This window comes from Zingiber officinale, chromosome 9A (assembly GCF_018446385.1).
Source record: "Zingiber officinale cultivar Zhangliang chromosome 9A, Zo_v1.1, whole genome shotgun sequence".
Classification (NCBI taxonomy): Eukaryota; Viridiplantae; Streptophyta; class Magnoliopsida; order Zingiberales; family Zingiberaceae; genus Zingiber; species Zingiber officinale.
In genome coordinates this window covers 111,295,887-111,306,819 of record NC_056002.1, presented here as the reverse complement: position 1 = coordinate 111,306,819, position 10,933 = coordinate 111,295,887, and the positions used below count along the sequence as shown (strand labels likewise).

The 10,933-nt window shown below is 36.2% G+C and overlaps 1 long non-coding RNA gene across 1 annotated transcript; it reads left to right on the top strand.

The window, feature by feature from the left end:
• The first annotated feature begins 528 nt into the window (after positions 1-528).
• LOC122021753 lies at positions 529-1,071 on the top strand. Its single transcript, XR_006122636.1, has 2 exons — positions 529-850; positions 1,013-1,071. It is a non-coding gene; the product is annotated as an uncharacterized LOC122021753 (long non-coding RNA).
• The last annotated feature ends 9,862 nt before the right edge of the window (positions 1,072-10,933 follow it).

Here is a 10,933-nt window from a genome sequence, read left to right as displayed (position 1 = left end):
ATATTGGAGGATTCATGAATGACTCTTCGGATGATGAATGTATGTCATTTAATATTGGTTCATGTATTTATTTAGATACATCTTGAGTATTCCCTATAAATACCCTATGTATTTAACAATTCAAAGATGAAGAAAATCAGAAGTAGTTGAACACTAACACTTGGACGCCAACATTTTGAGTTGGCGCCTAGATTTGACCATCTAATAGACACGGCTAAAGGATCGACTTCTATGAACACCCTTAATAACTTATACAGATATTTGTGAACAATTAGGTTGGTGGCTATCATTTATCCTCCCTTTTTGTTGTTTTTTCCATGTACCCAATGCAGCTTTCATTTCAAAGGTTCCAAGCTGATGAACAAGGATGGGTGGACACAATCCTTTTGATAATATTTTATTTCCTCAAAAAGCTACAGTGTCTGAAGTGCTAAAATGTATAAAATTTTCACGTTAAACCCTCCTATTAGGGAACTGATTTTATTGTCCTAGTGGGTTGTTTACTACTATTAACATAATCTTCCTGTGTCCTAAACGATTCTTCCCAGAGATCACTCTTTAGGAGATACAAATATTCTAGTGCATATGTATTATTGTGCTGGACCTTTTCGTATGTTAATGTTTCTGCTCGATATTACAAATGTCAGAAGTTATCTGGTAAAATCTGAAGTCTCTCCTACACAGTCTCTGCTATGTAGTCCTGTATTTCAATGTTTTGCTTCAAATGTTACATGCTATAAATTGCAGGTACTATACCGATCCATCTGGCACATTCTGGCAATGCAATGCAAAAGCAATAGGATCTGGATCCGAAGGAGCTGATAGTTCTCTTCAAGAGCAATACAACAAGGTAGCTACTATGGCAATTTTAGATATACATGGCTGTGCAAGGCAAATTTGCTTTGACGGCAGCCTTCTCTATTGTGGCTACTTAGATCTATAGTAATTTTCTGTTTGTGGTATTGTGGTGGCGGTGATGAGAATAATTTCATGAGGGCGCTTGTTTATCCAGGACCTGTCCCTTCTGGAAGCTGAAACTATAGCTCTTTCCATCCTGAAACAAGTCATGGACGAAAAGGTATATTTCTTGTGGTTTTTCTGTATCTACCTGCTTTAGAAGATAGATAAGGCATCCCTGTTATCAAACCTGGATTAGGTTCATTCAGGCTCCTGGTTAATGAATTATTACTTGGTCTATTTGGATAAACTAATCGGGTGTGCTTAGATGTTTACTTCTAAATCATATAAACACTGCATTTAAATATGATAAAGAGAGAATACACTATTCAATCTGGTACCAGCTGACCTGAATGTATGTTTTGGGTACTTTTGTATTAGACGGGTAAATTGGACTGATGCTTAAGGATCCAGTTCTAGGGTTTCATTTTGTTTTACATAAATTGCAGAGTATTGCAACTTTTACATTGCTAATTACTCATTTGCATTAACAGGTAACCCCTAATAATGTTGACATTGCAAAGGTGGCTCCTACTTACCATCTATATACACCTGCCGAGGTTAAAGATGTCATATCTCGCCTTTGATCGGCAAGGCCATTTATCTTGTTATCTGCGTTTCTTCGTACTTCATACTACTTGCTAGATTGCTATTTAATTGTGCTGGATGCTGTGACCTTATTGTGTTCTGGTTGCTTATCCACTGAACCATATTCCGTTCAAAGAAGTTTAGTAATGTCATCTGCAATTTCTCTAAAAGTTTTATTCCCTTGGAGTCTATGCTGTGAAATTATAATATGTCATCTCTCATTTTTCACATTCGCAGTGAAACAATTAATAGCTCACAAAAAATAGCTGAAGGTTGAATTTTAGTTTGCAAGTGTCTTGTACTTTGACTGGTTCCAGAATTTTGCTCTCAGGGTAGTTCACATTTTTATTGTTTTTTAAAGAAATTTGATATGGACAACTTTCTTGGGGGCCTTTGCTAATATTTTACCTCATTTACTGGATGTTTTTCAATTTTCACCAATGTAACCAATGTAACAGGAAACTTGGAGAAGAAATACTACAAGTGTTCAAGTCAATGTCACATTTAAATGCGGTATTGTTGGATATTGTTGGAGAATTGCTAGTCCAGTTTATGCGGAGAACATTGTGAACGAGGAAGTGGACTGTTTAACTAGCCCTTTTTGGTTCTCATACCTCAAAGAGGTTGAGGGTATTAGGGTTTAGGGTTATGTTAGGTTGTTGATTGTGTTATGCGAATATTCTATGAATCTATCTATTAAATTATTATGCTACAGAAAGAACAACCTGAAACTATTGCCGAAATTATGCCCATTAATAATTAATCTATGCAATACTGCATACAAGATGATATTATCTTGGTCTAAGAGCTGTGCACTTCTTCAGCTGACTGAAATGAGATGCAAGGATGTGATGGCGAAGGTAGATATAGACGGAAAAGCTCATGCTAAGTTGAATTTGTACTTCATCTAAGATACTTCAAATGAGGCTGGGATACTAGAGATTTGAGCAACTGCTCATGGGTTCCATCACGTAGGCTTTGTTCCAAATATTTATGGAATGGCAAATGGACTTTTAGCTTTCCAGCTTCTAGGGTCCTATAGGAAGCCTTTGAACCCAAGATCTGGAAAACTCCTGTTTCTGTCGATCCTTATGGACCGAGCAGAGTATTGAATTAAGGAAGATTTTGCTTGTAGAATTGGAATGGAGAAAGGCGCTCTTTCACCGATTACAAAATGATCGGTTAGTAACACATTGATGTGGGCAATCAACTTAATAGGAGTGTTGCTCAACACATCGATAATGATAAGTGGAGGTACGCCATACAACCTTTTGCTTCCCATTTGTCATTGCCATTATAGGCCTTCCACACGAAGTAACATTTGGACAACTTTACAATCTCATGCGAATTACTAGACGCAATGACTCATTGTTCCTTCGGCTGCGAAGTCTACTAGTCGTAGCATAAACAAAAGGGTTACGACAAATGTAGAATGAATAAAAAAAAACAACATCAAGTATTACATTGTGCCTGGCTACAAGAAGACCGGGGCCGCAAAATCCAATAAAGACAGGTCAAACATCAAGTAGCATTTTGTAACTTATTCCTCTTAGGTTATATGCTTGGTTAATATATATGCTTAGAACTTGTAAAGACAGGTCAAACATTAATATGCTTGGTTAATATATCCATCTACAACACTCCCGCTTTTTCCTCTAAATATGATTTTCATTTAGCACAGAACTAATGCCAATTTTTTTATTTTGATGCAGTGTTTAAAGAGCTTGAGTAGAAGTTGGCCCTAAAGAAAACTTGTCAGTTACGATATAAACACACTTACGGTATGAATTACATGTATATATAACATTGACATATTATTTAGTACGAGATTTACATGTATGAAAGTTTTCATACAAAATTTCTTGATTGCCTACAACCCCAGGTGTGTTGATGACAAGTTGAAGAAGATGGCTCTAAGAGTGATAGCTGAAAGCCTTTCAGAAGAAGAGATTGTTGGACTTAAAGAAGCAATTCCATGCGATGGACACCAACAACAGCGGTTAGTCAATGATGAGGTTTTGTAAAACTTGTGTGTTTGAAAAATTATTGTCATGAAGTTAAGGATAACTTGTATGATACAAATTTAATTTGTGGATCAATATGTATACATTTTGTTTGTATAATATAAAGTTTTATTTATTTGTTAAATAGTCTTATTATAAAAATGATTGTGGTTGTGGATATTCAATTATATGTAAATTTTGAGTATTTTTATAATTTTGCCTATTTGGACAACGCTTAAAAAACACTATTTTTAAAATTAAAGACAACGTTTTTAAGTAATAAAAGACAACGCTTAAAAAACAATGTCTTTGAGACCAACCACAACGCTTTTAAAGCGTTGTCTTTGATATGTGCATTTTTACAACAGCATCTTTAACAACGCTTTTTAAGAACGAATAGACAACGCTTAAAAAGCGTTGTCTTTGTGACCAACCACAACGCTTTTAAAGTGTTGTCTTTGATATGTGCATTTTTACAACAGCATCTATAACAACGCTTTTTAAGACGAAAAGACAACGCTTAAAAAGCGTTGTCTTTGTGACCAACCACAACGCTTTTAAAGCGTTGTCTTTGATATGACTTTCTACAACACCATCTACAACATCACTTTTTAAGTACATACGACAACGGCAAAAAAGCGTTGTTGTTTAGCTTTTTTCTTGTAGTGATTACTTTGGCTTCATGCTTTGTTGTCTTCAAATTGTAATGTCTCTATTGGACGTTGAATGTTATCAACGAAATCAAAGTTCTCAATCAATAATTTTTCATATTGGGTAGGGATTAGGTCAATTATAACCTATCAAATTATTAAATCAAATGTTAAAAAAGGCATATTAACCTAACTAAAGTGACAGTATTCAAAATTTTCCTTTTCAGATAAGACTCGGTGGAATAAATCCCTCACCTTACTTATATGTGAAGGAATATTCCTCCACTTATTTATTTGTGCTCCTTCAATTTTGTATGATTTTTAGATTAGAACATGCTTCAAAAATCATGTCTGATTCATCATGATAAATGTTAGATATTTATACATGTCTGCAAAATATTGTTAAATTTAACATCGAAAATAAAGTCACTGCCAAAAGACCAGCAAAGCCCTTTACCTAAGGGAGGTTGGTGTTGGAATGCATTATCTAAGTTGATGAAAATATGCCCCAAATCTTAAGTAATTATTGAGTCATAAATTCATGGATGACTTCAGTCCAGTTGAATCTAACAAGATTCTCAAAATCGTCTACTATATGTATAAGAAATAAAAAGATCTTATATGTACTAGAAGAAAATAAGACACAAACAAATATATACAAAATGTAGAATTTGCAAAATAACAAAATATCGTCATATGTTTAACACGATTGATATAAAATTTAAGTAACTCCTCAATTCTTGATATGATAGCTTCTTTTTTATTTGAGAAATAAGTTAGAAAGAGGTCACTGATAATGAGTATTTTGGTGTATTATTTTGGCTCTTATTTTTGACATTTTTATCTTTTCATGCTTAATTTTATGGTTATATTGCATTTTGTAGGAGAATCTATTTTGGACTTAATTTTAAATTTTCTACAAATTGTGAAATTTAATTTCATATTTTTTATGTGGTTTTGTAGTAAATTCAAAGACCCATGGATTAAGGTTGAGTCGGATCGAATTTGGTCTAATTTGGAGGTCAAATGAAGGAGATCAAGTTGAATCAGTGTGGACCATTGATCTAGATCAAGAGAGATCTTGCTCCTTCATTCTGATCTAAGCATTCTACCCATGATCCAGATCTAAAATGATATAGACCATTGGATCTAAGCAAGAAGGCAATTTGATCCGGACCACTCATCTCTTCATCAACAAGATCAAACGACTAGATCTTCATCCACCTCCTTCATCAAGATGGACGGCCCTGATCGCATGAGAGAAAAGCTACCTTTTCTTACCTTCACGCGGACGAACAGAACTCACTATCTCCTGCTCGCGACTTCTATTCCTCGCGACTTAGGCTAGGGCACGCGATTTCATCCACCGCTAGCCACTCTCTTCCTTTCTTCTTCCTCACCACCGGCCGGCGGCTCTTTCCTTACCTTCACTGCCGCCGGCCGGTCCTCCACATCCATTTATCCTCTTCTCCGATCTGCTCAACTCGGCGACGACAGCAGCTCCGGCGGTCTCTTTGAGCGGACAGCAGTGTGGGTCTAGGGTTCTCTTGACGGCGGAGCGTTCTCCTCCGGCAAGGTATTCCTTCTTCATTCCTACCTCAGCGGACATCTTCCTGTGGATGGCGTTCCGAAAGCAGAGGATTCCAGCAGAGGAATCCGACTGTGCCTTATTCTCCAGCGAGCTTCTTCTCAACTTCATCACTGACGTTGTTGGATCTTCTGGTGACAGTGTTCCGCAAACAGAAGGTTCCATCTCAGTGCATACTCCAATTCCAGCAGAAGTACTCCAATTCCAGCACAAGCACTCCAATTCCGGCAGATCAGTCAAGCAAGCTGGTCGTGATCAGGGGCAGTCGTTGTGTGCTGTTCACCAGTGATGGCGTTCCAGATCTGGGACCTTTGTGTGACGGCGAAGGGTAACTGAATGGGTGTATGATCGCAGAGGAGTGGATTTGGCGATTAACTTAGTTTGTTTCCTTGTTTGATTTGTTTTGTCTTTGTTCTTATGCATTTTGGATATTTTAGTTAATGTTTTGATTCATGTTTGAATTGCTTAGTTGTTAGTTTTCCTTCATGTTAATTGTTTAAGGTTAATGTAGTTTACTTTCTTGCTTAATTAGGTTGTTATGTTTTTTATTGCTTCTTAGATTGATAGATTGCACTATGTTTAGTTCATTTATGCATGTTAGTTTCGTTTAAGTATGATTGTTGATCTTGTATCATAGGGTGACAATGTGGTACAAGTTTAACACTTATGCTTAATTAGGTTTTGTTTAATTGTTGTTAAGTTGTTAGTTAATTGTCTTTGTTTAACTGTTGCTTTCTTTATGCATGTTTCTTTTCTAGAAAGGATCCTCACAACGTAGAGTGACACCACGTTGTGAGTTCATATTTGCTAGTTAGTTAGGATTTCCTTATTTGCATTAGTTGTAGAAATTCCAAAACAAAATCCCCATTATTCGATTTCGTTTGAGAGCAAATGTCCTACCATTGGTTCCACGTGAGAGACGACCCGTTCCTCTACTATACTATCTTAGTGTAGGTTAAGGGGTTCGGTTGAGTATAAATGAATTAATTTGATCCTTCACAAATGATAGTTGCGCGCTAATCAGTCACCCGATGCTTTAGTTGAATTGATCAAAACTGAAGCGCCTCGGTCTACAATACCAAGCAACAAAGAAACACCTCTTCTTGTAAAGGCAACCAGTACACCTGAAAAACTTTAATGATTAGTAATTTTCTACGACAAGATCAATATTATATAGGATGATATCATGGTAAACAAGGGCCTAAAATGATCCCATGTTAGACCCAATGTTAGGCCTGATATGCTATCATATTAGATCCACGTTGAGCCTGATATGAGATCATTTCAGGCCCTCGTTTGTCATGATATCCCAATAACCATGGCCATCAGCTGATTAACATAAATAAATATTAAGATTTTCAAACTATTTTATTTTACTAAACTACTACTTCGTGCTTCAAATTCACGTTGTACCTGAAAATCTAAATGTTTGAGAAGTTGATTCCTAATTTTGAAATATTGACTAATATACTACGAATATGTTACATATCTTGTATGTCCAAGAAAATACTAAAGGGGGACTATTTGATCAGTGCTATGTATTGATTATGTAAAATAATACATCTATGATGTCTTCCTTTCTTTATGGATGTTTCATAAAAACTATTAAAGTGACCTAACACGCTGTTCCAATGCAATTTCTGTCTACACTGGTTGGGCCTTTGCAAATCTGATAGTTTCGAAGGTGATACATTTGCAGATAATTTAACAACAAAGGATGAAACATCCAACCCACTTCCTTCCGCCATTGTGAAAGGAGAGTATTGATAGAAACTTTAAATCTTCACTATAGAGATGGGACTAGTGTGGATTTTCGCTGGAAACCGTTGATGTCGCCTGATGGACCCACGAAGATACGTAGTCTTTCGGTGTGGGGACGATCTCGCAACTAAAAAAGAGCGAAAGATTTTTTCCTATCAGAGAGTTAAGAAAAGCGCGAGGCTTTCATTCGTTGAGAGAGGGAGGGATAAAGATGTTGACGCCATTAACATCCGAACCATCAATAAAATTTTTAAATTAAAATAATTCAAATGTGCTTCGGATGTCTGAGAAAATGGGATGGCGAAATATGATGTTGATGGGAGGTGTACAAAAGAAATTTTACATTTTTTTTAACGTGGGTTTGGCAAATACAAAACTAGGGTATATCTTTTGATAATTTCAAATTTCCACGTACACCTGATGGTAAAATGCTGTAAAAACTTAGGGTGCGTTTGGGTTGCACATTTTCTATTTTCATTTTTTGAAAAATGCGCGTTTCTTAAAAATGGTGTTTGGATTGTATTTTTCATATCTGTTTTCTAAAAAAATAGATATCATTTTCTGGAAAAATAGAGAATGATTAAAAGTTATTTTCTATTTCCTAGAAAATGTGCGTTTTCCAAAAAATAAAAATAGAAAACGTGCAAACCAAAGGCACCCTTAGTAGTTACGTCTTTTTCTTGTCCCATAGTAAAATTTCATTACTTGGTGGTTATTTGGGCTATAACCCAGCCCAAAACGAGGACACAGATACTGAATCGTAACCCTAGTCTCTTTTATTCTTCTTTCTCCGCCGTCCGTCCCAGATCGCCTCCTGCAGCAACCGCCGTGTCCGCCGGCCTGATCGAGTTGGGAGGCTGCCGTCGATGTTGCTGCTGCCGCGGCCGCTGTCGTTGCCGCACGCATAACCAACTTCTATTTTTTCAAAAGCATATGTCACAGGAACATCGACCGCTTATAAACTTACACTAGCCTGCAGTTTTTGGACAATCTCAACCTCTCCTAGCTGTTCCCCCTTCCTCGCCTATCTCCCAATCTCAGCCTCTCACAATTCTCCCCCACTTAGACTGGCATATGTTTCGCTGAAGAGCCAGAATCTTATTTCAATAAATATGAGAACCTTGGAGTCTCTGCAGAAGCATATGCACAAATATCAAACAATCAACAAGGAGTTCTGCCAAAACAAGAAATCGTCGACTCTCTGGTCCAGATGCCATGAATGTCATAGTGGTAGCTGCAGAATGCGCGCCATGGTCTAAAACAGGCATGGCTTGTTTCACATTGACTGAATGAAATCATCTTTATTGAAAATTTATATTTTTGACAATGGAGGTTAATTTTTTGGTTTCACATCATTCTCAATCAGTTCTTCTGACCTTTCGTTTTGAAGAAACTTACCTTCTAGTACTAACCATTACATGAGTTGTTTGAAATTTGAACTTGTTATTCTTGGTGCTTAAATTGGTTGATGTTTTCATTTAGGTGAAGTTGGAGATGTTGCTAGAACTTTACCCAAAGCATTGGCCAAGAGAGGACATCGTGTAATGGTACTTGTCATAACTCTAAACTCAAAATTGTTTCTATGAATGGATCCTGCTCATTGGTGAGAACACATCAATATTCCTATATGGTCCTTGGCGTGTCCCATGTGGTTGATTTTTCTGATAATGGATTTATGATGTATACCCCAATGTGCCTGGGTAATACTCAACATTGCACATCAGGTATATGTTTATTCATGTGTTGTTTCTAGTGTCAAATACATTAAGAACCTAAAACCATTATTGTTCATATTATTTCCAGGATGATTTCTTGAATTTCATAATTATGTTAATGGCGAGCCATGCTTATTTTAAGAACCCTTATCTGAGAGCTAAAATGGTTGAAGTACTAAATTGTTGGTTACCAAAAAGAAGGTTGGAAATTCAGTTTTTTCAATTTAATTTCTTTCTAAAATTTAACACAATTTACAAATTTTAATTCTTACAGTGGGTTTTCTGCTACTGCTGCTCTTTTTAATGGACACCAGTTGTTTCTTGACTCTCTAGTTAGAAATCTTCTTAAAATTTATGTGGATATTGAATTCACTGGTCTGCATACACAAGTAGATTTTTTTCTGCATATATATTCATATTCTAGCAGTTGTTTCATGGGTAGTAACGACTCAGTATAAGAAAAATAAATATAAGAAGAAAATGTAAATAGAGGTCGCGGAAAATAAACCAAACAACTCGAAAGAGAATCCAAACTCGAGTGAGACTGACAGGGAGAACTTTTGAGTCACATGAACCTAAAAGTCATAGGAAAAAAACAAGGAGTAGTGAGTCTAACAACTCGGCGGGTATAAGAAGAATAGTGCACGAACTACATAGTGTTAGGAAATCAAAGGAAGCAGTACAATGTTACTTCCTAACGTAAATAAGAGGACCAATATAAATATCTGCTGATAAAAGCAAAAGCAACAACATAACAATCTACTAACATGAATAACCAGGTATGCCAAATAACACCGTCTCTGGTTATCTTACCTACTATCTGATATAAGGATGTCAATATAACCAACAATTAACCAAATCCATCAAGTATAATAAACAACAATAATAATCACATAACCAATGCAAATCTTGCACATACCAAGTCTTGACTACAGGGAACAATATTTTACCCGGAATGAGCCTCATGGGCAGTCAGGTGTGTACATACTAAGGACAATATGCTACCACGAATGGTTCTTGTGGGTAGTTAGATGTACACATGACCATTATCTACGTGCAACAACATGCTACCACGAATGTGTTTCGTGGGTAGAAAGGGTGAGGCAACCATTTAGCTACTGACTGCATGCAACAACATACTACCACGAATGGGTCTTGTGGACAAATGTAATAATAAGCAAGTAAGCAGTAAACAATCACACCCAAGCGTATAAGCTGCCAATTATGCAACGGTATACTATTATTAACATAGAGCACAAATGCAAATGACAAACAACATAGTATGAATAACAATGAGACTGCATAGATATCAAAATAGATTAAAAATAAACTCAAGCAAGTAAGTATCAAACTCAAGAAGCAAATATAGTGGAGTCAAGGTAAGCAAGTAAATGCTACTTAATCAACATAAATGAAAGACAATCATGCACTAAGATCAAAGATCTAAGGAGGTTAAAGAAGAAACTATCCACCTCTATTGTAGATTGTCCTAATTGTACCGTCTTCAAGTCAAAGGTCTACCTCGAGCTCGAATCCTACAAGTATAAGATACCAAACAAACTAAGTACTAGAATAATACTAATAACTCTAAATAATCTAAGTAGGTTAACCATTTATTCCCCTTGTTATCAAGTATTCATTTAACCTTCTTAATCATGGTGTAGCACATTA